Source organism: Lissotriton helveticus, chromosome 3_1 (genome assembly GCF_964261635.1).
Source record: "Lissotriton helveticus chromosome 3_1, aLisHel1.1, whole genome shotgun sequence".
Lineage (NCBI taxonomy): Eukaryota > Metazoa > Chordata > Amphibia > Caudata > Salamandridae > Lissotriton > Lissotriton helveticus.
Window position 1 is genome coordinate 1,155,237,518 of NC_136061.1, and position 12,648 is coordinate 1,155,250,165.

The following is a 12,648-nucleotide window of genomic DNA, read 5'->3' on the forward strand; positions in this document are numbered from 1 at the left end:
GGTAATTGTGGAAGAACCGGGACCTGTGGCAAACCGATAGGTGGCTGGACAAGTGGCAACAGTGGGGGTGCATTAGCACCTTGTACATAGCGTGGAGGCAATCTCAACAAATGGGAAATTAAGGGGTCTTCTTCAAGATCCTTGCTCTGTGGGGAAGTAGGCAACACAGGGTAACATTTATCGATTGCCATACAATGCTGTCTGTCAGAGACTTCAATCGCCTGATCAATCTCATTATTTTTAAACTGCTAGGCAGCTTGTATAATCATCATATCTTTCTGTTTCATATCTCTTTTCGCCTGTTTAATTTCGCTCTGTTTGGCTTCCTTACGCCAGAGGCGGAAAGAGTCAAACATTGCCGGCCGGGCTTTTCTCTTAAACAAAATTGCTTCTAGATTATCTAGTATGTCAGACTCAAAACTACCATTTTGTGGCCACTGCAGAACACCATCTTTCTTTGTGTATCGAATCCATGCATCGTTAAAGACAATAGGACCAACACCATGTTTCGAATAGAGCTCATAAGTGGGAGTTCCAACCGGAGGAATTGGACAAGAATCCTCCAACCGGGAATCTCTATTACAACCGAAACAACAGAATTTCCTAAACTTACTAAAACCAGGCATTTTCAAAGTCACTGGTCTATTTGCAAACCTCAAGGGGATTAAGAGCAAATTACACAGCACAAACGTACTTACCCCGTGGGTTCGGCTATTGCAACAGTCGAATAATAAATTAAAAAGGAAAACAAAGAAGTGGGCGCTTCCCACAAATACTTAAGTAGATGTTTTCTCACGCCAACAGAGGTCCGTCTAACCTCTCGCAATACCAATCATCACCAAAGGGGCCAAGGCAGGGCGGAAGTCAGGGCAGCAGTCGTCAGCAGCCGTCGAGAAGGAGTAGCCGCGCTGTAAAAGACCTTTGGTCCACTTCGACATACAGGGGTCGCTTAACGTGGTTCGCGAATCCTCTAGAATTTGCCTGCTGGGCTCCTAACGACCCTCGGGCTGAACCGCTACCACTGATCCCGCCCCACATTGGGCGCCAGTTGAAGAACCGGGCCTTATTGGCCTGGCGGCGCATGGCACACCTTAATCTTCGAGTTCACCTGCCTTTGTCGGACAGAGACACTCGACACTCTGTTGGGCATAGAAAATCAGGTTTATTAGTTGCAGCTAAGCACAGTTGTCCCAGAAGTACAGAGTAGGTTCTCAGGAGATTGCCACTTCAATTCCGTGGCGCACAATCTTTTATAACACACATATTTACGACATGTATTCTCAACACATACAAAGCTAACCAATAGGAGAAGTTGGAAAACAAGCTATCAAATGTCCCAAATACGCCCTTCTTTCAGACTCTGTGTGTTACCCCTCCCCACAAATTAATCAATGCTAGTGCCATAATCTAATTCGCAGGTGGCAGGACGTATTTGTGTACCTCAAAGGATAGTTGTGTAACAAGAGAATACAAGGAGAGAATAGCGAAGGCCAATCGGATAAGATAGAATAAGGAGAGAATAGAGAAAGCCAAACAATCAGTCGGAACAGGAATCAATCAGTCCAGACATGGATTAGTGGACTCGGCCAGACCCTGACATCGGTTTCGTAAGCAAGGGCAGGGAGTTACTTTTTAACAAGAGAGACACGTAGCAGCTGAAAACAACAAAAACACTCCGTTCGCCGTGTCACCTGAGTGAAGGCAACACAAAATGGCGGCAAGCCACAAAATGGCGGCCGAATACGGGACGAAGTCAGAAATCAAAGAACCTCATCACCTATGGCTTTGCGATTCTGAGGAGAATGATGAGCTGGACCCTGACACGCACTGTGTGGCTATAGTGCTAGGTATTGTGGATGCATGTCATTTACAAATCACAAAGGCAGAATGGAGCAGCCTTTTTGAGTGACGAGAAACTGTCTCAAGGTCAAGAAATTACCATTGATGAGTGGCAGGAAAGCAGAAATGTAACTGGTGATCTGAAAGTGTATTCGCAAATCTCTGAAGATCTCTTTATTGTAAATGGTACGGTCAGGGGCTGTTTATACCCCCAGAAAAGATGAGGAAGACTCTAATAGCTGATCAAGGGCTTTTAGGAATCAGTAAAATGATTAATTGTTTAAAACAGCATTAGTGGTGTCCATCGTCGGATGCCCAGGTCAAATGTGTTATGAATAATTGTCAGGGGTGTCTTCTGTGGGAAAAACAATGGACGACGATGAGTGCTGAGTCCAAATATCGCCGAAAAAATATTGTGGGACAGAAATATCGCCACAAAAATATTGTGGGAAAAAAATATTGAGAACAAAAATATAGTTGACAAGAATATCGACTGACAGGTAAGTAATATCGATTACATAAATATCTTTGTAATAAATATCTTTACAAAAAAATAGTTTACAAAAATATCAATTTATTAATAATGTTATGTATTTTAGTGTTTTTAATGATAATTGTTTGTCATTTTATTATATGTTTTAGAGTTTTATTAGTTATTAATTTATTTTAAGTTTAATTCTGCGTTTTTAGTTCCGTAGCGCGTTGTGGGTTTATAGGGGAATAGGGTGGGAAGTAATTTAATTGTATAACATGTATTGAATAATTAATGTGTTAATTGATTAATTAATAATAGTTTAATAATTAGTTGTTAATTCATTTCAATTAGTCAATTAATAAATAATTAGGTTAATTGTTTAATTAATTTTAGGTGTGTGTTGTGGTGTTTATATGTGTAAATTGTGTGAAGGATGCTAAGTAATTAATTTTTTTATTGATTATTATTTAAATTAATTATCATTAATTATTTATTAATTATTAATTGTAATTGTGTAATTAATTTTAGGTGTGTGTTTTGGTGTGTATATGTGTAAATGGTGTGAAAGGTGGTAAGTAATTAATTTTGTATTGATTAATTAATAAATAATAATAAATTAATTTTCATTAATTAATTAATACTTATTAAATGTAATTGTGTATTTCGTTGTAGGTGTGTGTTGTGGATTTTATAGTGTTAAATATACAGGAATTATCTTTGTTAATAGTAATACATTTAAATTTATATATTAATTATGTTAATATTGGGTAATAAATGTAATAAAAATGTTGATGGTTTTGTTCTTTATTGTTTTGGGATCCAGCACTTTCCCTACAGTTGCACTCATTGGAGTGGGAATAGAAATCTTTACTCCTACGCTATCCAGCACTTTCCCTACTGTTGCACTCACTGGAGTTGGAATAGTAATTTTTACCCCTACGCCGTCCAGCACTTTCCCTACTGTTGCACTCACTTGAGTGGGAATAGTACATTTTACCCATACGCTATCCAGCGCTTTCCCTACTGTTGCACTCATTGGAGTGGGAATAGTCATTTTTACCCCTTCACTATCCAGTGCTTTCCCTACTGTTGTACTCACTGGAGGGGGAATAGTAAATTTCACCCCTTCTCTATCCAGCACTTTCCCTACTGTTGCACTCATAGGAGTGTGCCTAGTAATTTTTACCCTTACACTATCCAGTGCTTTCCCTACTTTGCACTCACTGGAGTGGAAATAGTACATTTTACCCCTACGCTAACCAGCGCTTTCCCTACTGTTGCACTCACTGGAGTGGGAATAGTAAATTTTACCCCTACGCTATCCAGCGTTTTCCCTACTGTTGCACTCATTGGAGTGGGAATAGTAATTTTTACTCCTACGCTATCCAGCGCTTTCCCTACTGTTGCACTCACTGGAGTGGGAATAGTAAATTTTACCCATACGCTATACAGCGCTTTCCCTACTGTTGCACTCATTGGAGTGGGAATAGTAATTTTTACCCCTCCACTATCCAACATTTTAACTACTAATGTTTTTATTTTGTTATTAAATCTATGTTTTTTTTTTAATAGTTTAATGTGTTAAATATAGAATATTTTATTTGAAAATATTTATTTATGTGCTCATTTTATTTTTATATAATGAAACAAGTTTATAAATTAAATAAATATAGTTAATACAATGTATTTAAGTAAATATGTGTATATATACAATTTTATGTGTGTTTATATTTATTAAATAAAGTTTATTTGTTATAATTAGTTAAAATATAGATTACATTTAATTAATTGTGTTAATAATATTAATATTCTATAATTAATTTATTTTAAGTTATGCTATATTTTAAAGTCGATATGTTTTACATCTATATTTTTTACATTGATATTTTGGAGTTGATATTACTGTACTTACCTGTTTAAGTATAGGGATTCGATATTTTTGTGATCGATATTTTTATATCAATATTTTTTCCATCTATATGTTTGTAATCGATATTTAAACATGGAATCGAGTACTCCATTACGGCCTGTTTGCTTCCCAGTTTCACGTTGGCATAAGTACCCAATGGATTTTTCTGGTCCCTTTTCTATTCTTTCTACAGATATGAGGTATCTTATCATGTTAATTGACTACCAGTCCAAGTGGATGTATTATTCTTTTGTAAATGCACCTAGTGCTGAATCCACTATAAAGTTCTTGAAAAATATTTTCTCCTTAGGAGTGTCAAATAAAAATCATTACAGTTATCAGTACTCATTTTGTGTCTAAGGAAATGTGCATATTTTTGAAAATGCATGATATCAAGCACATGGAAATTGTCCTATATTCCCCCAGCTCTAATGACCTGGTAGACAGAACAAACACATTTGTGACAGAAGGTATTCAAAAAGGTGAAGACAGGATGTTAGAGAGTTCCTAAAAAATAAAATGGAGTTACAATATGTCATCTCATGCTACCACAGGTGTGGCTCCTTTCACCTTGATTCGGGGGTAGGAAAGTGCAAACCAATTTGTGTCCCACATGTCCATCATTCAAAGGTGATTGTTATGTAACACCAGATGTCACTCATGAAGTCTGTGTCAAGGTACTTAAAAAGAGGTTTGAAAAAGGAAAAAATGAGTTAGACTTGAAAGTTAATGATTAGGTCTTAATACAAAACACCCAGGGCTGTAAAAAAAGGGGAATATAAATGTACTCTTCCCTTTCAGGTAGTGAAAGTCTATATGGAAGCAGCTTTGCTTGCAGAAAAAGGTTGGTGGAACAAAAATAGTTTAGTGCGTGTGACCCCTCAACAAGCTGAAATCATAGAGAAATACAACAAGGAAAACCACAAGAAAAAGTGTGGCAGGTCTTCTTGGCTACAGGGTAAAGAAAGGAAGGCTCACGGTGCTTGTGATGTCAATTTACATCAGATGACTGATTTTGTGAATGGATCAGTCTCGCTTCTAGGGTCAGAGTGTAGTGTACCTGGTTCTTCCTTTCAACGTGATCCAAGAACTCTGGACAGACATTTATTGTAGGAATGTGCCTCTTTTTTGTATGGTCACCACCACTGTTTGCGCTAAATGCTGACTCTGAGAGTGCAGTAGAGTCTAATGCCAGACACCAGTGCCTGAGCTCCCTCCTAAAACTGTAACGTTCGCCTTGGTAATCCCAAATTGGCAAAAGCTTTTCCCCCTTATAAGTCCCTCGTATATAGTACTGGAGTACCCAGGGCATTTGTGCTAAAGGGGTAGTCCAGGGCTGTAGCACGTGTTTGTGCCGCCCTTGGTGACCCATGCAGCCTACTAACAGCAGGCCTGCCGTTGCAGCTTTCAGGAGCAGTGCAAACTGCTTGAAATCGACTGTGCCCTTACCATGTGTGACACAGTCACCTACACTGCATTTCATGTATGTAAGGCACCCCTAAGGAAGGATTCCTCAGCACAGGAGGAAGGTTGCATTATATTTATGGCGTGGGCATGTAAGTGTAAGCTTATATGTCTCTATAGTGGCATTCCCCCTTGGAAACCACTATATGTGTTAGTGGTCCATAGGATAACAAGGGCTGCCAACCGGGCACTCTCAAGATTGGCAGCTCGATTATGGTACCACTAGAATAAGGCATGTTTGGCATCAAACAATGTGCCTTGTCACCCCTGACATAATTCTCGTGCCCTGGGTGACGTGGCATGCCCCAGAGGGCACCTTAGAGGTTATCTTCAGGTTGCCCCTAACTTTACTGTGTTCTGGCTGACCAGCCCACACTTTCCCATGCCAGCTGCCACCAAGACAAGAATTGGGCTTCCTAGCAGGCAGTATGATCACTCCCAGGAGTCATAGACAAAGGCTGGGCAGGAAGGAGGTCTCACCTCCCTCCTCTCCAGATGGTTAGTGTATTGATACATAAGAGTGGTGACCTTCAAAGGCAACACCGCCTCTGATATACATCTGAGCTGTCCCTCTGAGGACGAAACAGCCCTCCCCATTACCCCAGCCATGCTTGCACCCAGGCAAGGAAGGCAATTAGCTATGCAGGAGGTGTACACCCCCGGGAAGGCTGGCTACACCTCTAGGGTCGTCAGCATGGTCTGTACACTTAAATTAAATTCTGCAACTTTTAGAAGGGCAGAAATAGTGGGTTCTTGGTAGAAAATGTTACCTACACACCTGGATGTGGTCAGGTTTGGACTAGCTTTAGGGACTAGCTGCCCATTGGCAACTACCTCCCACACCCCAAAATCTAGGATTTTAGGGAATCCCTTTTACCAAAACCTCAGATCTGAACAACTTACTTCAAGGAAGGACCAAGAGGAGACATGTGTTGCAGACTTCAGGACTTTGGCCACCAACACAAAGCAAAAGAGGAATACTTTGTCCCTGAGTCAACAAACTTGGAACTGAGTGAATGACCCTTGTCCTTGGCTAAAACTCGACATTCCCAAAGAGAGGGACCTTTGTGGAAACCAGAAGCACCCTTAGTCTCCTATGGGCTATTGGCACTAGTACCCTGCCAACTGCAAGTAAAAACTAACACCAGATCTAAAGAATCGACAGACAACAGACCCTGAGAAGGGATTGCCCAAATCCAGGTGGTCCAGTGCATTGTGGAAGTTGTAGTCTTGCCTGTCCTGAACTCTCAGGCCACTACATTGCTCACCCAGACACAGTGAAGTTCCCAAACTTTTTGTTGTGCTTACCGTTGCCAGGGCTTGTTGGGTACCGGTCCGGTAACCAACATCCGCACTTGATGCTGCAGCTACAGAGAACATTGTGCAACCATCACCAATGTCAACAGCTGTGCACCTGTTGTGGTTTTGCATTTTGTTACTTGCAACACCATGTAAGCTGTAAATACAGATCCACCCATGGCTTCCGTTCAGCACTGAGGAAAGCTTGAACAACTCTGCACCTGTACGCCAAAGGCTAGGTAAAATTGATCTGACTGGTACTGGGGCCCCATCACCTTATCCCTATAAGAGTTCCAAGTAACTTGACCTACAAATCACTGATTGTTGCTAGAGGATTTTTCCATTGACCTCTGTTATTTTGTCTATGTATTTTACTGCCTTGAATATTTTGCTTCAACATTCTTTAACTCTGGTTATAAATATGATATCCCATTCATTTTACTGTCTAAATTAAGTAAAAAATACACTCTATTTTTTAAAATTGATTTGTCATGTCAATTACTTATTGTCCCTTTTGGTACTCTGAAATGCTTCCTCTAGTAAAGCCTTACCGCTATTTGCCACTCTACCAGGAATGAGCTAAAGATTTATTAGTGTGAATCCAAGGAACATCTTAAGGTATTGTTATAATATTACATGCTGAGCCCACCCAGCCATAACACATAATATTTCACTTTCTTACATAGGTGTTACAGTGGTGGGGATCCGAACCTGTGTTTTGCAGTACCACTTCGTCATAAGTGATTTTCACGAGAAATCCACTTAATTGACTTTAGCATCAAAAATATTTTTTTCCAAATGTCTCATTTTTTCTCATTTGATTGTTAGGGCCCTGTGTAGACCCCCATGCCACTTAGTCCATTTTAAAAGAATTAGTAAAGGTTGAAAAGCTTTTTATAAAGTTTTAATAAGGTCCCAGCTACAAAATAAAAGTTATGGAGGCTGGTCAGAATCACAAGCTGGCAGTCATCCCAGTCCTGAAGATCGTGGATCTGAGAGCGTTGTTCAAAGCGAGGGGCATTAGATACAAAGTGACAGCTATGAAGGAGGACCTGGAGAGGCTCCTATAAGAAATAGACAATAGAGAGGGAGGGCCATGCCTCACAAGATGATCCTGAAGAGGATACATAATTTTGTGGAAGAAAGTGAAGACCTCAACTCTTCACCCTCACCCATGAGAAGTGACAGGAATCACACAGATCCCCCACTGGAAGGGTGCTAGTAGCCCTTCAGGATGAGCTTGACCAAATCTCCCTAGAGGAGCGAAAGTTTGAACTTAAAGAGAGGAGACTAGCCCTTGAAGAGAGAAGGGTTAAGTTGGACCTTAGACACAAAGATGGTGGCAGCAATAATAAAACCAGGGACAATGATTCATTCTTTACCCCTAAAATCTCAAAAGAGATTGGCCTCAAGTTTAGCGATGGTGATGATATTGACAAATGTTTTTCAGCCTTTGAGAGGGCCTGCAGAATGAGGGAGATAGCACACCAGCACTGGGTCACTCTACTTTGGGATTCTCAGTGAGGAGCAGAGATAGACTTCTGACCCTTAATGAGGAGGTGGGTGAGTCCTATCAGATTATGAAAGAGACCGTGATAGAAGGATATTGGTCAGATACACCCATAAAGTTCAAAGCCAGACATGGGTGGACTCTGTCGACTCTTCAGTCAAATCAATAGACGGCTGAATCAAGGGCAATGAGGTGGTCACCTATGATGGGCTGTATAATTTAATTATGAAGGAGAACATTTTCACTAATTGTACCACAGAAGAACTGTATCAGCATTTGGTGGATTCTGGGCTATCTTTTCCTAGACAGTCGGGTAATACAGCTCACAAATGGGTTAGAACCAGGGTATCCAGAAACTCATTATGTGAGGACCATAAAAAGGGTTCATAGATGTCCCAGCAGCTGAAGGAGATTAACAACACACAAGAAAAAAGGGAAGAAATCTCTAAAGGCCCCCCGAAATACTTCTCAGAAGGGTGGGCCCAAGACCTCTCTCCGACCTCTCCCAGTCCAAAGACAAGGGGTACAAGGGTAAAAGCTGGGCTATGTCATGACTGCCATCAGGCAGGTCATTAGAAAGGAAATGTTGCATGCTCCAAAAAGTCTCTCAATGGTGGACAGTCCAAGGGAATGGCTAACATGGGAGTGGGGCAGAGGTGTACTCTGGAGGGGCCAGAGGTGACACCAAGGCTATTTTAGTTTCCCTGGGTGGGGTGGATATTGAAGCCCTGAATATCTTGCCTCCAATTTTGGAGAAGTATGGACAAAGGCCAAAGACCATGACCTGAACTGACCTGAGGCAGAAACTCTAAGGGATACAGGTACCAGTGTCACTATGTTGGCGGCTAGACTGGTTTCCCCAGACCAAATGTTGCTTGGTGTCAGTCGCCAGGTTATCATTGCTGACAAAGAGACTAAGCTGCACCCAATGGTCTTGGTAATCTTAGAATGGGGAGAGGTTACTGGCCCAAAGAAGGTGGCTGTGTCCCCTGCCATCCCAGTATAGTGTCTTTTGGGAAATGATCTTCAGACTTCTGCATGGGCCAAGGTGAAGAGGAAGGACCATTCAGAAATGCTCGGCCTCCCTGAGTGGGTGTCTGTTACTACCAGAGCTCAGGCAGCACATCAGCGGAAGACATTGGGCGTTGGATCCTACTAAGTGGACCAAGTGGCCACCACCAAGAGAAAGGGAAATAAGTTGGCTAAGGCCGCTTTTAAGAGGTCACAGGACCAGGGGAAGAGTTCTCCTAAGGTAGATGTCCTGGGGCAGCCAGGAGAATGGTGGTCCCCCAAATGTACAGAGAGTTCATCCTTACTTTGGCCCATGACAATCCCCTAACTGGACATCTGGGACAAACCAAAATCTGATTAGTTGCCCATTTTTATTGGTCCCAGATGTCTGAAAAAGTGAAGGAGTTTTGTCACTCCTGTGTGACCTGTCAAGCCAAGAAAAAGACAGGCTCACAACCAAAGCTTTTTTAATTTCAGTGGAATCTTCACCAGTGTTGGTTTTCCTAAAGAGGAGGTCTCTGATAAGGCGACTAACTTCATGTTTGCATACCTAAAAGTTATGTGGGATGAAGGTGGTGTAAGCTATAAGTTCACTACCCCCTATCACCCTCAGACAAATGGCTTAGTTGAAAGGTACAACAAAATCATGAAAGTCATGATAATGGGCCTCCCTGGCAAACTCAGAAGGAGGTTGGATGCCCTGTAACTTTCCCTACTGTGTGCATACAGAGAGATGCCACAAAAGGGGGCTGGATTCAGATAATTTGATCTTTTGTTTGACCGTCCTTTAAGGGGTCCATTAAGTCTTGTAAGGGAAAGATGGGAGAGACCTCTTAAAGAGCCCGCACAGGATATAGTGGACTATGTGCTAGGCCTACCTTCATGTATGCCAGAGAACACGAAGCAGGAAAAGAGGAACTTAGAGGCCAGCCAGGAGCTTATAAAGCACAGGTATGACCAGAAGTCAGCACTGGTGGACTAACAACCAGGTCAATCAATGGGTTGGGTGTTGGAGCTTGTGGCTCCCAGGGCCCTCCAGGACATATTGAGGTGTACGCCAGCAAAAGCCAGTCACAAATGGAATGAGCTTCCTTGAAAACCTGAGAAAGAAAGTTTGGCAGTGGTCTGGGATTGCAAATATATCCGTGTGCTCTTGTACGGACAGTCTTTCACAGTTGTGACTGATTACCAAGCACTGTTGAGGACATTTGGCAACCCCAACGCCAAAATGCCTTCTTGAATTGAAAGTTGATGTTTGATGTTACAAGAATTCAACTATACGTTTCTTTATTTCCAGGGAAAGATCGGGATCCTGCTGATTATTTTTCAAGAGTGCCCCATCTAAGACAGCAGATGCCTACAGCAATTTTATAATGAAATCGATTACACCAGTTGCCACGTCTTTAGAACAAATTGTCTCTGCCACAAGCCAAGATAGAGACATGTTAAACTTAAAAGACATTATTACTCATCAATTGTGGAACCAGCACTCTAGACCTCTTACTAGTGACAGTGAGTATTTGAAGTTCACAAATGTAAGAGATGCACTTTCAGTATCTCAAAAAGACCTCATTCTGCAAGGTACACTAACTGTTATTCCAGTGAGTCTATGACAACAAGTGATGGACGTCGCCCATGAGGGGCATCGAGGAATAACTGCCACCAAGAGAGCTCTTCTTGTGACCAAGTCTTGTTTCCTTATCTCGACAAAAGGGTCAAAAAAGAATTAAAGACTTGTCATATATGCAACTGTCTTTCATATTAAGTTATTTAGCACCCTTTGAACATGTCAGAATCGCCACATCATGCTTAGGAGAGAATTGCTGTTGATTTATTTGGTCCACTTGAGAATGGACATCATCTTCTAGTCATTGTTGATGAATACTTCAGTTTTCCATTATCCACTACACATGAAAAGGTTATTCAAAGATTTGAAGGCATCTTTGCAACATGGGGTGTACCGGCAATCTTATAATCTGACAATGGCCCACCTTTTGATCGTCAAAAATTCAGACGTTTAAAATCACCTCAATATAAAGCATCACAAGCACTCCTTTTTGGCCCCAGGGCAATCGCCTGGTAGACCAGTTCATGAGTGCTCTAAAAAAAAGCTGTCCAGAGTGCTACGTTAGAGAAGCTCAACCTCAAAGTTGTTTTAAACACTACTCTTCAAGCTTACCGTTTGACCCCTCACTCAATGACAGGGGAAAGCCCTGTGAATCGTATGTTTGGTAGTACCATGATGACCAAGCTGCCCCAATGAACCACCCTCAGATTCAAGAATGAGGTAGATATTAATACTACAGACTTTGGTTGCAAATGAAAATATATGCTGACAGATGACGTCATGTGAAAGATGTCACCTTTACAAGAGACGATCAAGTGCTTGCCAGACAACCCAGAAAAAGAAAGTCTGATGCTCCTTTTGAGGCCAAACCATTTATCATCACTAACACTGGGTGAACTTCCGGCATCCCGGGAAGTCCCTTATGAGAGATTCCTCTCATTTTCGATCTGTGGCCCATCACTCACCAAACATCGATGTCAATGTAAAGACTGGGCCCTGACTGACTGCTGATGACTCTGTGTCTGCTAATGATGCCACCTCACCTGTGCAGATCAATGACACTTCGACAGCCAGTTCCCGGTTTTAAGTGACCCGATGAGGACGTGTGATTCAGATGCCATGATAATTAATTGAAGAATTACAATTACGTGCATTTCTATGATCAACTGTGTGTTTATTCATGTATTTAGTTGCGTATTTATTTATTTATCTACTTTGAAAAAGTTATAACTTTTTACAAAACGAAGCAGGAGATGCAGTGTCTTGTAAATAAAAGAACGCTGGGACTCTTTTGGTTCCAACTGTACACCATAGTCCTGCGCTGTAAGCTTTGGAGGCATGAGTTGAAGGCACTCTGAGAATGGTGAGTTCTGACTTATATGTAGCTGAATAAAGATGTGTAAAACTACTCACTGTATGTGGCGTATTATTAGCGAGAACCTTGGTTGGTAGGACGCTACAATGAGGACATGGTCCAGTGTCAATAGATACCACAGAACCTGTAGACTCTGCCAGGGTGGGTCAAATCACTTCATCACATCACAACGTACTGACTCCATATATAGAGAAGCTAA